This window comes from Delphinus delphis, chromosome 1 (genome assembly GCF_949987515.2).
Source record: "Delphinus delphis chromosome 1, mDelDel1.2, whole genome shotgun sequence".
Lineage (NCBI taxonomy): Eukaryota > Metazoa > Chordata > Mammalia > Artiodactyla > Delphinidae > Delphinus > Delphinus delphis.
In genome coordinates this window covers 93,684,395-93,702,105 of record NC_082683.1, presented here as the reverse complement: position 1 = coordinate 93,702,105, position 17,711 = coordinate 93,684,395, and the positions used below count along the sequence as shown (strand labels likewise).

The 17,711-nt window shown below is 38.9% G+C and overlaps 1 protein-coding gene across 7 annotated transcripts in view; it reads right to left on the bottom strand.

The window, feature by feature from the left end:
- Positions 1–17,711, bottom strand: part of NTNG1 (netrin G1) — a 325,438-nt gene that overhangs the window by 253,464 nt on the left and 54,263 nt on the right. The window lies entirely within an intron of this gene.

The following is a 17,711-nucleotide window of genomic DNA, read 5'->3' as shown; positions in this document are numbered from 1 at the left end:
TAAAAGAACTTGACTACCATGCAGAATGTTTTCCAAAATGCCATGAACACATTTCTTTTCCAATAGGGGATGCAATTTATCAATTGTTAAGATTGATTTTCTCAGTACAGCTTTTTAGATGGGCTCTGAAACTGTACACATTGCATTTCTTTTTTTAAAACCATAATCAAGGATGCTTGCTTAAGGACCTAAAATTTTGAATATCACTGAATGATCCAAAGGCTAGCCCCAGTGGGATGCCTGAGTTTAACAGACTCCACATAAAACAACAATCATTTCAGAAATATTTAAGCTCAATGAAATTATTTTCTGAGACCCATAATGCTCAATAAACAGAGAAGTGCAAATGCTTAAAAGTAGTGGACTAAGTCTCTGACTGCCTAGTAATATTTCTTATCTTTTATCTCCACGGTTTTGCTGATTTATACAAATCTGAAATTGAAAGTTGTTATTCTCAGCACAGGTCTGTATGCTTTAATGTTTTCATAATCTCATATTTATGCATTTTAGGCAAATGCATCAGTTATACCACATACAACCCTGAAACAAAGGTAAAACAGTGTTAGTGGTCTCTGAAAGTAAATGCAATCAAAATGATTAAAAGTCAATAAAAATTATATTATTTCCACAAAACAGTAAAACACATATTCCGATGAGATTTGTGCATAAACTTCATTCTAAACAAAACAAAGTCCAATATTTGAGCTTCCAACTTTAATTTGCTCCTCTGTAGTCTGAGCTATACACACTGTCATTATCAGATAATGTCCATGCAGCTGAATGCTATTAGTACCCTCCATTTTGACTAGACTATTATATTATAAAACATGAGATTGGGCAATTTTACATCTACTCCTTTCACTGATTCTGACTAGTAAGTAGGCAGTCAATGGTGATTACAAGATGCAAAGCATTCCAGAGTAGAAAGAAAACTAAATTTGGCTCATTACTTCTTTTAACTATACAAATATAATATCTTCAAGATGAACAGCAGGCAGACTTTAATATAAATAAATACACCGTTTAAGATCCCAAATCAGCAACAAAATTTATGAGACCACTTCAAAATGATGATGCATTTAAAAGGAGATTATATTTTCAAAGGAACTGCTCTCTTTAAACTGTTAGCAATATAGGCACATGGTAACGCTAATTAGTGGGTGAGAGAACACAAGAATATTTATTAAAAGAAAAGGGCGGGGCTTTCCCTGGTGGCGCAGTGGTTGAGAGTCCGCCTGCCGATACATGGGACACGGGCTCGTGCCCCCATCCCACATGCCGCGGAGCGGCTGGGCCCATGAGCCATGGCCGCTGAGCCTGCGCGTCCGGAGCCTGTGCTCCGCGACAGGAGGGGCCGCAACAGTGAGAGGCTTGCATACTGCAAAAAAAAAAAAAAAAAGAAAAGGGCGAATTGCTTCGTTTGCAAATATCTTCTCCCGTTCTGAGGATTGCCTTTTGTCTTGTTTATGATTTCCTTTGCTGTGCAAAAGTTTTTAAGTTTCATTAGGTCCCACTTGTTTATTTTTGTTTTTATTTCCATTTCTCTAGGGGGCAGGACAGGAATAAAGATGCAGACATAGAGAATGGCCTTTAGGACACGGGGAGGGGGAAGGGTAAGCTGGGATGAAGTGAGAGTGTAGCACTGACATATATACACTATCAAATGTAAAATAGATAGCTAGTGGGAAGCAGCCGCATAGCACAGGGAGATCAGCTTGTGCTTTGTGACCACCTAGAGGGGTGGGATAGGGAGGGTGGGAGGGAGATGCAAGAGGGAGGAGATATAGGGATATATGTATATGTATAGCTGATTCACTTTGTTATACAGCAGAAACTAACACAACATTGTAAAGCAATTATACTCCAATAAAGATGTTAAAAAAAGAGAAAAAGAAAGAAGAGGGAGAAACCAGGGAAGGCAAGAGATCCAGAGCTTCTGGTTTCCACTGAAGTAGGAAAAGATATGCAGAGAAAAACTGGTTTAAGCAGAGTCATTTAAGAGTTTCTCTAAGCATGGGGTACAAACAACATTTTGTTGATTTTTTTTCACATATAAAGAACTCCATTCTGCAACAAGTATCTTTCATACGTTGTCTTTTTGGATCTGTACTTTCCTTCACTTGAAAAGATATTATTATGGTAAAAAGGATCTGACCTTGAAATGTTTTAGTAGCTAGGAAACGAAGAAGGTTACATATGGTAGCCCTTTATTCTATTCACCTTGACTCAACAGGAATAAAAACCAAATGAGACTAATCCTGGAATCTGGTCTGTTGAATGTTCACACAACAGCAGGGTGATAGCCAGTTTTTGAATCAAGAGGTCTTTACTTTCTTTCCTTCTCCAGGAAAATCATCCATAGTACAGATTACCACAGATATAAGGGAAATGCCTGGTAAGTCTCTAGACTGATTTCATTTGAGGATTCCTAATGAAGGGGTCAATCTATGGACTACATGTGTTTCTTCTATTATAGCCACATATTAATTTCATTTCATTCTCTTTGGCAACAGTATGCCTTCCACAGCTTAGCAGTGTCCAAGATAGTGGAGAAAGAACAAATGCCATTGAGGGCCAACTAACAGATACTGGGAGCTTGCCCTCCTTCAATCTGTACACCTCACTGGCCTGAACTGGACAAGTACCACTCAGGGGTTAACCTGTTTATTTACCTGCCCTCTGTGAAAGGTACTGTAATTTAATAAGAGATGAAGTTTTCAGAATTGTAATTAATTTCATAATGTATGATAACTTAATGAACTAATATCACAAGGAGCTAATGATTAGCCATGTGAGATGAATTAGCCCTAAGATATGATGAATAACCCTAGAAAAGTATGGAGTCTGTTGGAAAGACACACAGAAATATACTCAACATAAATCACTTATCTGAATTAACCACTATTTACCAGTGGTAAATGGCAATCAGGAGTTGAAGCCAAGCTGTTTAACTCCAAAGCCTGTTCACGGGTTCTTTGCACTTTTCAAGATATCCTGGAAGGCCATATCCAGGACTGAGAGGCCACCACTGGCTAGAGTGGTGGGCACCTCTGGCTGTTTACGCCAGCATCTGAGCTTACTAACTAGAATGAACTTCTATGCTCATCGTCATGGCCGTATGGTCACTGTATTCATCTTTTATTGTACAGGTAGTTTATGCAGAATATCTCTTTAAAAAATCTAGAAGATAGGAATATTTACCTTAGTTCTACACGTGAGGAAACTAAGGTCTGAGAGTTGAGTACTTTCTCATACATTTAATAATTATGAGAACCTGGCTTCAAACTAATCTTTATCTGACCCCAAAGTCCAAGCTTGCACCCACTCTACCACAATACCTCTTTCATCCACTGCAAGTCAAAATGGATAACATGGATAACACATTAAAAGTTATCCATTCCAGGAAGAATTCCATGTGGTACAAAGAAAGCTAAACTCACTCATCTTTGAAATTGATTAATAACTGTATCATGGGGCTGTGTTGTCTATCAAGGCCAACTAGTAAGTCAAATGATGCCAACTACTCTGTATTTCTAGGCTCTGAGCATTAAACTATGTTCAGTTTTTGGCAGACCTAGAAGTAATAACTCACTTTCTTGATACAGTTTAAAAACCACATTCCTATATAGTGCATGATTTGAAGATCACAGAAATACATCAGGAATATTATTATTAATACTCCCATTTTAAATATGAGGAAACATACTTAAAGTCAAAAAGGAAAAAAAGGTGGGGAAACAGAATTTTAGAGCATTTGTTTAGCTAAGATATACAGAGTCAGCATTCAAATGCGACTCTATTGACTCAGTCTTTCCAGAACCTTAAAAATGTCCAGCTTCCAGCTGCCCTGTACCCACTCTTCAGCCTAGTTACTCTCCTAGAGCTCTCCCAGGTCTTACACGGGGAACAAATCCTGCAAGGACTGCAGACTTTCTAGGATTCTGTCTGATGTAGACAGTCCATCGGTGGGCTGACTGGAACCTGAAGTAAAGGGCACCGTAGTTATCTTTCCTTCCCACAATAATACTGGCACTTTACATCACTGCTAGGCCTAGGGATGTCCAGAAGTAAAAATGTCTTGTGATGTCATTTATTTCTTCAGGATTCAAGCTTTCATAACTATTTTACAAGTGCTTATAAAATTAATACAATAAACAGGTACAATAATGCAGCGAAAAATAATAATAAAAAGAAACTACACATTTTAGGATTAGTACTAGTATTATCACATATATTTCATTCTCAGTTTGCTCAATTTGTATTCCACATTTTGCTTTAGTGAAGAATTCTAGGACCAGTCTTTGCCATCTTTACAAAAAAACTAAATTCCCAGAGACCACAGAACAGTGGTAAACAGAAACAGATTTACTTTTCAGGGTCATTAACATATTCCCACAGGTGCACAGGAGTTGAGCAACTCTGAGGGAAAATGCATTAAACCACCGCATTTTTTTCCAGCCCCTTCTCAGAGGATCGTCATCATTTCCAATAGAATTCACAGTAAATGCAGAAATACACGACACTATGACTTACGTGAAGGAATCACTTGAGACTCTGAAATGGATATTTTTTAAGCCCCCCAAAAAAACAAAAAAAAAAATTGGAAGTTTCTGCAAACTGTCATGGCATAGCAAACTTTTGAGAAGTGGGAAGGGAAGATATGATATTATAGGGATCAGCTTCCCCAGTCCCCATAGAGTAGACTAACACACTAGCACCTCTACGTCTAAGCTTTTTCCCAATTGTTTCTTCTTTCAGAACAGAATCCTTTTCAGAAGTTCTCATTTAAAAATAAATGAAAACAACTTTGAAATGTACTAAACACATCAAAATTCTTACAGGATAAGTAAGTCACTCGGGACAGACAGGATTAAGAGCCTGAGAGGGCAGTGAAGAAATCCTCTCCTTCCAGCTTTTGTATTGCTTGCTGTCTTTTATTTTCAAAGAAGGCATACTTGATGAGAAAATGACATCAAGTGTATACAGATGTGGATGAAAAGGCCAATGCTGGATCAACTGAGGGCATGTACATATTGAGCACAGAACTGACTGTCAATCAATTAGTAGTGAGGCTATCAATCCAAAATGGGGCTGCTAGCCAAAAACCCCTTCTTCATTTGAAACATTTCCACTCTCCTAGACTTGCTGCCAGCCCAAAGTCTTTGCTTGATATGAGCAGATCTAATCTGTACAGTACCTTGATGGGCTTGCTGTGCAGCTCTTTCATCTAGCATGAGGCTTTGTTTCATCGCATCCTCAGGCATTTTTACCAGTTTCCTGCTTAGCAGGAGGTCCTCACTCCACTGACAGCAGTAACTTGGATGTTGTGAACAACGATCAGCCAAACAGAGATGTGCTGGGAGAGCAATGCTTCCACACCTGGTGGGCTGACCACATACAGCAGACGACCTCATTCATTACACTCTGGTCTGGCCACTATGTTCACATACCCATGATACCAGAAGATCCTCCTCACTGGCTGATGATGATGTTTTTGGTTGATCCAAGCCTCATAGCCTTATCAGAATTAGAAAACTATCAACATCTGAACATGAAGGATGCCAGTGCCACATTTAACTTCCCTGATCCTCAGTTTCCTTATGTATAAAACTAGAATAATAACACTATCTGCCTTATTAGTTTATCTGAGGTTACTGTAAACTGCTTAGCCCAGTGGATGTCATGTAGTAGTCACTCAGTCAATGATAGTAAGTATTATTGTTGTTTCTCAGCTTCTAGGAAGACGTGATGACTCTAAGTGTCTGGGATAACCTAACATGGAAATTACAGCCATGCTTTCACAGGAGTATCTGACTTTCTGTAAACATGCAAGGAGTTTACTATAACCAAGATAGAAATTTTGTTGATGTGTTAGGTCAAAAGAGATTGTATAAATGGATTTTATAGTCCACAAAATAACAATGGAGTCTGATCTCACAGATTTAAAATTTCCTGGTATGTAAAAAGCAAGCACTGATCAGTATTTCAATATTAAGAAAAATCAAGAAAGTGAGAAAGAGAAGAGAAAGAGATTAATGCCTAAACGTAAATGAGTTATCAGTGAAAGGGATAATGCTGTTTTTGTCTTGGAGGTGTTGTTTTAATTTTACATTTAGAAAAGAATCATTGTGATTCAAATTTCATCTAGCAAAACAAAAAAAGTAATAATGCTTTAAAGTTGATGCAAGAATAGCTTGTGTGGATTGCCTGATACTTATACAGTATTTGAATAAGAACAAAGGAAGTATAGATGATTGCTATCTAGAAGTCATATAAATAGGCGTTTTTAATAAATGTTTCCATTAGTCTTGAATTCTGGCTTCAGGTAATTCAAGAAGAACCTGTTAACATCATTGAAAGATTATTTGGGAGGATTCATGTAAAAGACTATCATCTCACAATGATGTTCTACTGAAACTCCAATGACAAAGTATCTTTGAAAGAGATTTAAGAAGAAGGAGTCAGGTATACCAGAGTTAGTTTTACAAGCAAATTATAATGGAAAGTTTCTGATGCTGAAAAAATATGTGTTTGTGTGTGTGTGTGTGTCTGTGTGTGAGAGAGAGAGAGAGAAAGAGAGAGGAGAGAGAGAGAGAGAGAATATGCTGGTTTGCGACTTGAGCCAAAAGTAACTCTAGCCAAAAGTTCAAACACATAGACATATCTTGGTCTATTTGGACGCCTGCTGGAACAGTCCCAACAGAATTGATTTGCTCAAGCGACTGGGGAGCTAGCTAGGCAAGAGTGAATCCTAAGGAATGAATAATAAGGCACATGAACATAATTTAAGGTTAGTGACACAGAATTAGAGAGCAGGGTATTTCTGAATAAAGCCAAGAGCTTACTACTCATGGCATCCTCTAGCTCATGGCTGAGTCCTAGGCAGAGAAGCTATATGCACAAACTGAAAGAGCAGATTAAAATCTCTGTGCTATCCTGAACACCTGAGCCAGTTTGGTTTAGGTACTTATATACCAATAACAGTGGCCAAATTTACTGAGCCCTCACTCTGGACCAGGTACAACCCTATGAGCTTAGGTACTATTGTTAGCCCTGCTTTACAGATGAAGAAACCCAGGCAAAGGGAGATTAAGCAATTGCCCATGGTCACACTGCAACCTGACGGAAGGGCTGAAACTTAGACCCAGGGAGGAGGGAGTTGGACCCACACCCCTACTCAGATCCATTACAGTTTATGGAGCAAAATCTTCAAGTGGAGAACTGGGTTTTCCCTATTACTCAAAAAATACAGAAGTAATTTTGCGGCTACAGGATTTCTAAAGAACACAACCAACCATCGGTGCTTCTTTGTAAGCAGTATCCTTAAGACTCCATGTGTTTGCTTGGAGGCACTAAGCGTGAAGGCAGCTTCAGAGACATCACAGGCCTCCAAGGTGCCATCACTTCAGGAAGTTAGAACATACAAGGAGGAAAGCAGCTGACAGTCTCTGGTATCTGAGAAGACTGAGAAAATTTCCTTGGAGTAACTGAAGAAATCTTTACAGCGTGATGGAGGACACACAATAATGAATGGGCAGACAGTCAAAGAAATATAGTGTTTGTTATCCTGCATTTCACCCCTAGGCTGATGTGGCCTGGAGAAACCACTTTAGGTGATAAGGAAAGTAAAGTTGCTAGAAATACGGTTAGGTAGGAAACTGCCATTTGTGCGCCTGCTGCGTACTGAACTCCACATCTGTAGGAGATTGCCCTGGAGGCATGTGAAGAATCTACACGTGTTTTATTCCTGAGAAATAAAACTTTTGTCACATTAACGGCAAAATTCTTCCCTTACACAATGGGAGAGCGAAAAAGGAATATGAACGTGGCATTTATCTCAAATGCAACATTTTACTTCCTGACTGTGTTAATGATTGCATTTGAATAGCAGGGGGGAAACCCTAGAACAGTGCATCACATTTAGCATTTAACATCTGGGATCAATTCAGTCAAATTAAGATTTACAGAGTTCACTAGGATATCATCATATAGTCATAATATATTACATTTGTATATGCTACACAGTTGACACTGGATAAAAAGTGGCTTTAAAGACAACAGACTCCAGTTTAAATCCTGCCCTCCCTCTCACAAGTTGCATAACTTTGGACAAGATACTTCATCTCTCTGAATCTCATTTCATTTGTCTCTAAAATGCAGATGATATTTGCCTATCTTAAAGCATTAATGTGAGGTTTGCATCAAACGTTATTTGCCAGGTGCTTAGAACAGTACCGGTTCCACAAAGGGTGGTCTCTACCGCCTTTTCACATGTACTTCTTCAGTCTGTGCTTGTCCATTGTTGCTGGTGGCTATTTAACTAATTAAAATGTTAATTATTTAGAAGGGGTTCTATAAAAAAAACTCTGGATTATTCAAATTTCTATATCAATAGAGTAATTGAGGATTAGAACACAGATTCTCAATTTTATCTGGATACACATGAGAACTTCCTTGGGATAGAAAGACTTTGTCTGCCTGGATACACACCAACGTCAAATTTTCCAGATATACAAAAATACAACAAACACATATTTATTACTCACCTCATGCCATGCTCTCTGCCAATTTGCTTTCAGCATCTAAATTAATTCCCACAAAAGGAGGAAGATATGGTTTATATAGTTTACATATCTTGCTCAGAGGCTCACAGCTAGTAAAGTGATTTAGCTGGGATTCAAACCTAGATGTGTTTAATTCCAAAACCATGTGTGAAGCCTTAATCCACATTGTCTTAACTCTCTAAAAGGCTTGCACATGCATGTTTATATATTTTTCACTCAGAACCTATCACTGGAGACAGGCAAGTTTTTTGTTTGTTCTTAACATTTTCACTCCATTTTCCTTTGTCCTGTGAACAGGTGCTTCTCACCTGCCTTTGACCTATCAGATGGATGTAAATATCCTGTGCTATCCTACAACTGTGATACCTGCTGATCCCAGAACTGCCCTTGAGAGCCCCTTTCCAAAGTCAAGCTCTTATTCAGAATCTTTGATCACTAAAGGGAAATTGCTAAGTCTTCCAAATTCATCCCATCTAAATCTCATATTCTGGTTAAATGATAAGTTAGTGTTTTCCCTTGGGACAATCTTCTTTTTTAGAGATATCCTCTGGGTACATGGACTAAGTGTAATAGTAGCAGTAGAAGCAGTAGTCAACATTTATTAAACATTTACTATATGCTAAGTTGATACTGATGGAAAAATATGCATTATCCATTTACTCCCCACTATAACCTTATAAAGAAAGTGACTACCATACAACACATGAGAAACCAAGCCTTCAGGTCTCAGAGCTAACAATTCACAGAGGTGGTTCTCAAACTAGATTTTTTCTGACATAAACATTCATATTTTTAAGTGCAATAGATGCTGCCTTAGTTGTAAAATGTGAATTAGGATGCAATTTAATTTCTCATTATTCTTGCATAATTAAATGAACATACTGCAATCCTGTAGCTTCTGTTAAATACCATGCAATACCTCAAAAGAAAAAGCAGACAGTAATCCAGCAGGGAGTGCTTAAAACTGCAGCATTCTAGGCAGGGAAACTGAATCAAATCCTATTTAGTAAAATCTTTATGGACCAACAAATGTCTGACCACAGAAGCTACCCAAACAACTGTTTCTCAGGGGACTGTGTTTCACCATCCTCTTGATGAGTTCTCTGTGTGATGAGGGTGTAGAGAGGGTGAAACAGTCTGATGTCCAGGAAACTGAGACTCATTATTTTGGAGATGTGTCCTGAATTATCAGTCTTAGAAATCGGTGACCAATGCATGTAAGTGTCCAGGTAAGAATCAATTTTCTTGAAAATGTGTTTCTTAGATCTCGATAGGCAAACATTTGATGGCAGTCCTTTTCAGGGAGAGCAGCCCCCAGAACATGAGCCTCGGTTTTGGGTTTTATATTCTCAAACCCAGACTCATCAGCTCTCCAGGTAAGGTTAGGTGCTGTGTCAGACTAGAGCACTTCAGCAACTGCACATCCATGAGATTTCCTTGCATGATGCCAGTACATTTTCAGAGACCCATGCATCCTCTCTTGCACGTCATCCCTATGACCCTCGACATCTTTCTATAAAACAGGAGTCTAACATTAAATTATTTAGCCTATAGAAATGGGAAGAAGTTAACTGGCCTATTAGGGATCAAATCCATAACTTTGGTATCTAATAAAAGCATCTCAAAACAACTGAACTAACGTTTTCAAAACTCCCATGTAAATAATACCTTTATTCCACAAGCTGTCATTATTATTTTCATTAATTCTCTCCCCATTCTTTCATAAGATGACTGCCTTCTCCATTCCAAGGGCTCACCCCTTAATCTGACACAATCTCAAATTGATTCTCCCAGGATTTTATCCCCACCTCACTCTGCCTCTACCTTGTGTAACAAGCAAGAAACATATCCTCTGATCTTAAACAATAGGGCCCTTTTTTTCAGTCCCATTACCCCTAGAGATACCAATCTTTCTCAGTCCATTCACATCGTTCAAGAACAATGTTTATTATTTTATTTTTTGTTATAACCGATATGTCAGTTATAGACAAGTTAGCAAATACAGTTACGCCAAAGGATGAAATTATCACCCTAATGCAACTACCTAGATATAACCTATGCATCATTTTAGAATATATCCATCTACCCTTTATGCGTGCAAATGTTTTTTAAACAAAAAATAGGGTCATTCCGATTTATACTATATCTTACTTAAGAACACATGACTAGTGTTCTTCCATGTCATTAAAAATTCTTATATTCTTAAACCAGTAAAGGACACTCATTACCCTCCTCTCAATCCCCTCGCTCCCTAGTCTCTTGTCCACGTAAACAATTCTCTCATCCATGACTTCCACTTGTTAAATTCAGCAGTCTTTTCTCATTTCTCTCCTTTTTTGACCAACTTGCAATACCGTACTGGATACAATGTGATGACCATACTTCCTCCCAGAAACTCTTTACTTCCTCAATTTACATGACCCCACCCCCCCATACACACAATTCCCAACCTACAGCCTACTTATGAGCCACCTGCATCACAAGCTGCTTTCCTTGTACTTTCTCTCCTCCTTTCTACCATACCAAAGTTAGGTATTTTTCCCATTTAATAAGGGCAAAAACTGAAATCAGAATAAATGACTTGTCCAAAGTCATAGTGGAGTCATTTAAGCTAATTTTTCAAACTGCATATTCTTTGGTTCCTCTCTAGACCTACCCTATTGATCAGCATCTGGAAAGATAAGACCCAGAAGCCTGCCTTTTAACATCACCTGCAGGTTATTCCAGAGTATGCTGAAGTTACAGAAGCATTGACTCAAGAGTCCCTTCTCTTAAAATGAAATTAAAGCCCATCTTACATCTGCAGTTTCTTTCTGAGTTTCAGGACTAAATGTTGAGCTTTCTACTATACCTATAACTCAGTGTGCCCCAAAATGAATTCTGATAATCATCTTTTCTCACCCACCACTTCTTTTGCTCCTATTCTAAAAAGCACCCTTGGTCTTTCCATTCCTCAGACTCAGGCCATAGATGGAATCTGTCCAATCACTTACCCCCTCCTCTAAATTATGTAAGTGACTGTGTTCTATTGGCTTTTATCACTACAACATTCTTCATCCCCAATCACTTAATGGCTATCAGTTCATAGCAAGTTGTTGGAAATTTGATGTAGTTCCCCATGTCAAGTCATAAAGCAAACAGGGTTATCATTTAGCTGCTGGCAAAAGTATCAAATGGAAGATCGGAACCAGCGCACTAGTCAATATACTATTTGGAAATTATTGGAATAATTTTACAAATGAAATGTATTACAAATAACATGACTAGGTAAGAAATTTACATGATGTATCATTAACTTCCTTAGACAATAAAAAGAGTATGCTATATTTAATATCTGACTTATCAAATATACTACTTGGATATTTTGAATATTATTTTTGCCACTTTAATCCCAAGTTGAAGAGGCCATCCTAGATGTCTGGACATGTTTCTTCACCCACATCTTCTTCATGTCCATGGGCATTTTTCAATCATCTGGTAATATTTGGCACGCTTATTATGTGCTTGGTAGTGCATGGTTGTGCGGGATTCTGGGGGTATGACTGTGACTAAGAGCAAAATTTTAATGAATGCTTATGATGCTTCCATTACATTCCTGGTCCTATGCTAAGAACTCTACCTATGCGAAGCCATTTAATTCTCATAACAATCTTAGATATTAGGCTTTGTTATTATCCCCATTGTACAAATGAGGATGCTGAGAGCTGGATGAAGCAACTCATCCAAAGTCACTCAAGTTCTAAATGGCAGAACCAGGATTCAGAAGCAGGTTTATACATATCTCTCAACCCACTTTCAACCAGTAAGTTATATAGTCCTCACCTGCCACAGCTTTCATTCTGGAGGGGTTAGGAGGCAGGTATAGAGGAACAGACAGTTAAAATGAAAAGTAGAAGTGTTAGCGTGTTCGAAGTACAGGCCACCATGCAAGTCCCCAGGAGGGATGTGGTCCAGACTTGGTGGGTGACCTGAGAAACAGTATGCACTGGCTCAAGTGTGTACCAGGTGCCAGCCAAGGGCCTGGTACTGTGCTCAGTGAGGACCTCTAGTCCTCACGCACCTTATGTTCTGACCAAATGAATGACATACTGTGTATGTAGCTACTGCTCTCTCTTTGCTCCAAATGTTCTCTCTACCTAAAATGCCCTTTCCTCACATTTTGGTAGGTGGAGACACTAGGCATGGCTCCAAGCCCAGCTCAGATATCACCTTTACCACATAGCTGCCCTGAATCTTTCCAGACACTGCGGTCTACCTCCACTGCAGTCATCTACTACTGAACATGTGCCTGTGTTAGGGCATACACCAGTTTTGCATTAGAGATGTTTGCTTGCTTGATTTTAAGTGAATATTTTCTCTTGCCTACAGGACTGTGGCCTCCCTGTGGGCCGAGGCCCTAGGGTAATCGTTTGTATATCAACACAACCCCCGCACAGCCTTATCATGAAAGCTAATATATATTGAGCTCTTCACATTAGGTTGAACTGAATGAAATTGCCTTTTTCATGGGTCAAAAATGGTGAATACTAGCAATTCAGGTATTTCAACCTAAACATAGGCCAAGTACCCAGCTAAGCAGTTTACATGTGTTATCTCAATTAATCGTCACAATAGTCCTTTGAAGTAGGTGTTATAAACATCTTCATTTTACAGACATGGTGACCAAGGTTTAGAAAAGTTAAGTTATTTGCTCAAGGTTACACTGATAATAAGTGGAAGAGTTTAAGTTAGAAACTGGAATAAAACAGATGAAAATGGTAACATAGATTGCCTCTTAGTGGTAGGCTCAAGGGAAATATCAATATATGTCACTTTTACTCCTTTTCTATAATTTTTTATTTTCCTCAACTGGAAGATAGCACTTGGTTGTGAATAAGAATGCTATGTTAAGAACTAGCAAATGCATAGTTATAATAATAAATAAAATTTGTTCAGCACACACCTTGTGTCACCTATTGTTATACTTTTTTAAGTCTTTTAATGTTCACAAGAATCTTATGAGATACAGTCTGACAAATGAGGAATCAGGCTAAGGAGGTTGAGAATTTCCCAAGGTCACACTGTTAGCTAAGTGGTTTAGTCAGGGCAGGCAGTCTGACTGCAAAGACCATTCCCGCCACCTTTAAGCCATGTAATCCACAAAAGCTCTATGTATAAAGGATATATTTTAAATGGCAAGAAATGCAAACATATGTTAAACTAAATCAAGGTTTAAAATGCATGCAAAGATGTGAATGAATCTGGTACCTTAATTCCCCCTTGCTATGGCTGGCATAAAATTTCAGGTTGGCTCTTTTTTAAATGTCCCACTTTCAAAGGCAGAATTACTTGTTTACTAGCTTCCTCAAAGAATAATGATTAGAAAAAGCACAAAGGCATGGAGTCATACTGAGACATGCATGATGGTCGAGAATTTGAATACAAAAGTTATTTCTGACTCTGCCACAGAAATTTGTCAGCTAGACCTAATTAGGTCCAAAATGTCACTGAGGAACTAGTCATAGCTAATTTAATAACAGGACTGGAAGGATAAACCAGGCATAGGGAGGGAGCGGGGGAGGCAGGGAGGGCTTAGTGGATACCTAGAAAAGAATGTGTTTTGGGAAAAGCAATTCCCAAGTAGGGCTTTGGGAGCTGCCTTCCACACATGCTCCATCCCTAGGCCTGTATGTTTTCTGGGATGCAAAATACAGAGACTGAGAAAGCATGGCTGGAGCTTCAGTGCCGATGGTTAGCCAAGTCTTAATCATATGTCCTTTAACATGATTTCTTGTGGCAGTCTCTTTAGACAGGCTGTTGTGCTTTTCATAGCTTCCAGATGTTAGAGCCATGATGCAAAAAATTGAGACAAGTGTAATGGGCTTGACTGTGCAGAAGCAGATCGATTCAAATTAGTTTATGAGCCCACTAAACATTAACAGTCAATGAATTTACAAGAGATTAAAACTGAAAACAGCACTATGGTATTTCATGACAATAACAGCTAAATAAAAATATTTCATTTCACTTTTATCTAATAGCAATTTTCAAATGACCCCAAAATACGTTTGGCTGTGAAGCTTGGTGCTAACCACAGTGTTTTTTAAAAGCAGAATTCCAAGGTAAGAGGGAGCATTACCTTGGGGTGTTCCCAGTGGGCATTGACTCTCAGTGGTCACCTCCATCACCCACTTGCTCTGAGTTAATACATGCCAAAGGCTGAGCATATAATGGGCACATAGTATGTGCTCAATATGCAGTGTTTTCCTTTTCCTCTATACCGTACAAGTAAGAAGCCCTTTCCTGCTTACTGTAGGAACAAGTGGACACAGTATATATTAAGTTAAATGGAATCATACACAGCTGGAGTTTTCTTCTGTAAATTCTTGAGAAAGCAGGCTAAGTCCAGAAGCTCCAATGAATAATTCACTACTCAAAGCTCAATAATGTCAAGATTCTTTTATGAAAATAAGGTATGTCTATGGACTTTTCATATGTTCAGTGACATTGAGTTAACAAGGAAAAAAATGGCTTGACGTTACTGTTCATATAACAAACTTAAATAAGCACAGATATGGGAGCCAAAAGAACCTGGTTTTGAATCCAAGTTTCAACACTTACTAGCTATGTGACCTTGAATAAGTCTCTTATCTCTTAGGGAGTCATTCTGAAAGTCATTCTGATAATCCTTGCCTTGCAATGTTGTTATGAGGATTCAAGATAAGATATAGAAAGTACTAGTCTCTGGCAAATAGCACTCATTAAGTGATATAATATTATTAAAATGGGTATTCAAGCATACTCATTACTACTGTTGGTAACTTATAAAATCATATCATAGACTTAAAGATTTTTAACAAAAATGTGTGGGTTATGCTACTGTAATAGAGAGCAAATGGGATTATTTGCTTAGAAGGTTTGACCAACCCCTAACCCTTCTAGTTCTCATATAACGTTTTCCTCCAAGAAAACGATAATATCTCATGCTGATTTTCTCCTCAGAGATTTATGAGTATTAAATATATTTTAATATATCTATAAAGAGGTTTAGGTTCTTTTGGGAAATAAAGCTGAGGGAGTCATTGATCACAATTTGACATAGGTATAATTTCACTGCTGGGCTGAATTTTTCCAAATACATTTCTCCCCATAAACTGATGGGAAATTCAGTATTTCATTTTCTGAATATTGCCCAAATGAATTGTGGAAGTCCAGCAGAAGTGCCTGATTGTAGTTTCATTAGACTTCTTTTCCTTGAGGCCATACAGGTGCAATGAAAGAAGAAAGAAAATTAATTAAATTTATGGGCATGTTTATACCCTCCAGGTGTCATAAAATGTACTGGCTCAGACATTTTTCAAGTAATTAAGCAGATATCTCTGTGTTTCCTAACGAGTTGCTGCCCTTCCCTTTTTAATCTGCTGTGAGATCTTATCACCTGCCTTCTGTCAGCTGATGGGCTTATTCCCTGGATGAGCTCAACCTTCTCTCCTCATGCTGCAACATGCTAATGGGACTCCATGGATACAAACATGAGATCCTCTTGTCTGCAAAGATCTTTTCAAGGGTCAAGTGGTAATTGCACTGGGCATGGTGATTTCAGAATATTTAAACGAACGTGCTTGTCTCTTATATGTATTATTGAAGATGCTGGTTTAGAGTATTAGAGAGATATTACAACTGAGACATGCTCAAATATAGATATACATTTACATAGGTATGCTCAGGTATAGATTATGTATTACAGTATATATATTACATATAATATATATGGAAAGAGAATGACTAATTCAGTCTGGGGCTTAAATGAGACAAAAGTAGAACTACCTTTTAAGGATGTATTAATGGAATTTTGGCAAAGTCAGGGCGAGACAGAATTCCAGCAGAGGTGAAGGCCACATATAACTGGCTTATATGATGCTCTTCCAACGCACCCAGCACTGCTCCAGACATCAAAGACCCTTAAAGAGCACTAGGTTTAGCTGAGAAATGCCTTCATTAGCCCAATATAGGTCATATGTCTATTCCTGGACCTACTGTTGTGTAAGGCAGAATAGAGTGCCCTAACTGGCTCAACCACGGTCATATGTCAGAGGCTGTTACCAGGACAATGTGAGGAATGAATGAGTGCTGAGCAGAGGAAGAACAACAGCCAGCACAAGAAGACTCTCCTTACCTGTCCACACTGAGTCACCCCCAGAGATGCTGCTTTCCCACCTCTCACATACTGCTATCTGAAGTCACCACTATATCATGATGTGCTTCCTTTTCTGTCTCCCTTGAGAGCATACCCTGAGGCATATCCACCATAACTACAGTGCTTGGCATATAGGAGTCTCTCAAAAAACATTCACTGAATGCACCAAAAAAGTCAACATTTGTGACTGACCAAAAGAGAATGGGTTAATTGCTGCATCATGATAATCACAGCAATAGGTAAAGGTTTCAAATGGGGGCAGGCCATAATAGAGGAGCAAGGACCCAGGGTCAATGCCATGAGGCATGTTTGCAGTTAAATAGAGTGAGGAAAAAGTGAATGCAACGAAGACAAAAAAAAGCAAGCAGAAGGTTTTAAAAAGTAACAAAAGAGTTGGGGGGGCTTCCCTGGTGGCGCGGTGGTTGAGAGTCCGCCTGCTGACGCAGGGGACATGGGTTCGCGCCCGGGTCTGGGAAGATCCCACATGCCGTGGAGCGGCTGGGCCCGTGAGCCATGGCCTCTGGGCCTGCACGTCCGGAGCCTGTGCTCTGCAACGGGAGAGGCCACAACAGTGAGAGGCCCTCGTACCGCAAGAAAAAAAAAAAAAAAAAGAGTTGGAATCTCAGAAACCAAGGAAAGAAACTTTTGAACACAAAATGTAAAATGTAAGCTTTATCTCTTTGGGTCCTGGATAACTGGGAATGTTCTCTATTTCCCCTAAATGGTTGTACTTACTGATTACAGAAGGAATCTCACAAATATATGCTGTGGTATGTGGGCAGGGGAATGGGGGCAGTAGTGGTGTGGGGTTCCAGAAAGAGCCCTAGAAGCTGTGGGCATCGTTGAGAGCAGGCATGTCTGTCAGATGAACTGGAGGGTAAGCCCCTACAAAAGCCCACCCACCTGAGAGACTAAAGCTCCTCCTAGAAGGGACTCCACCTAAGGGAGAGAAGAGTAGAACAGATAAGCTT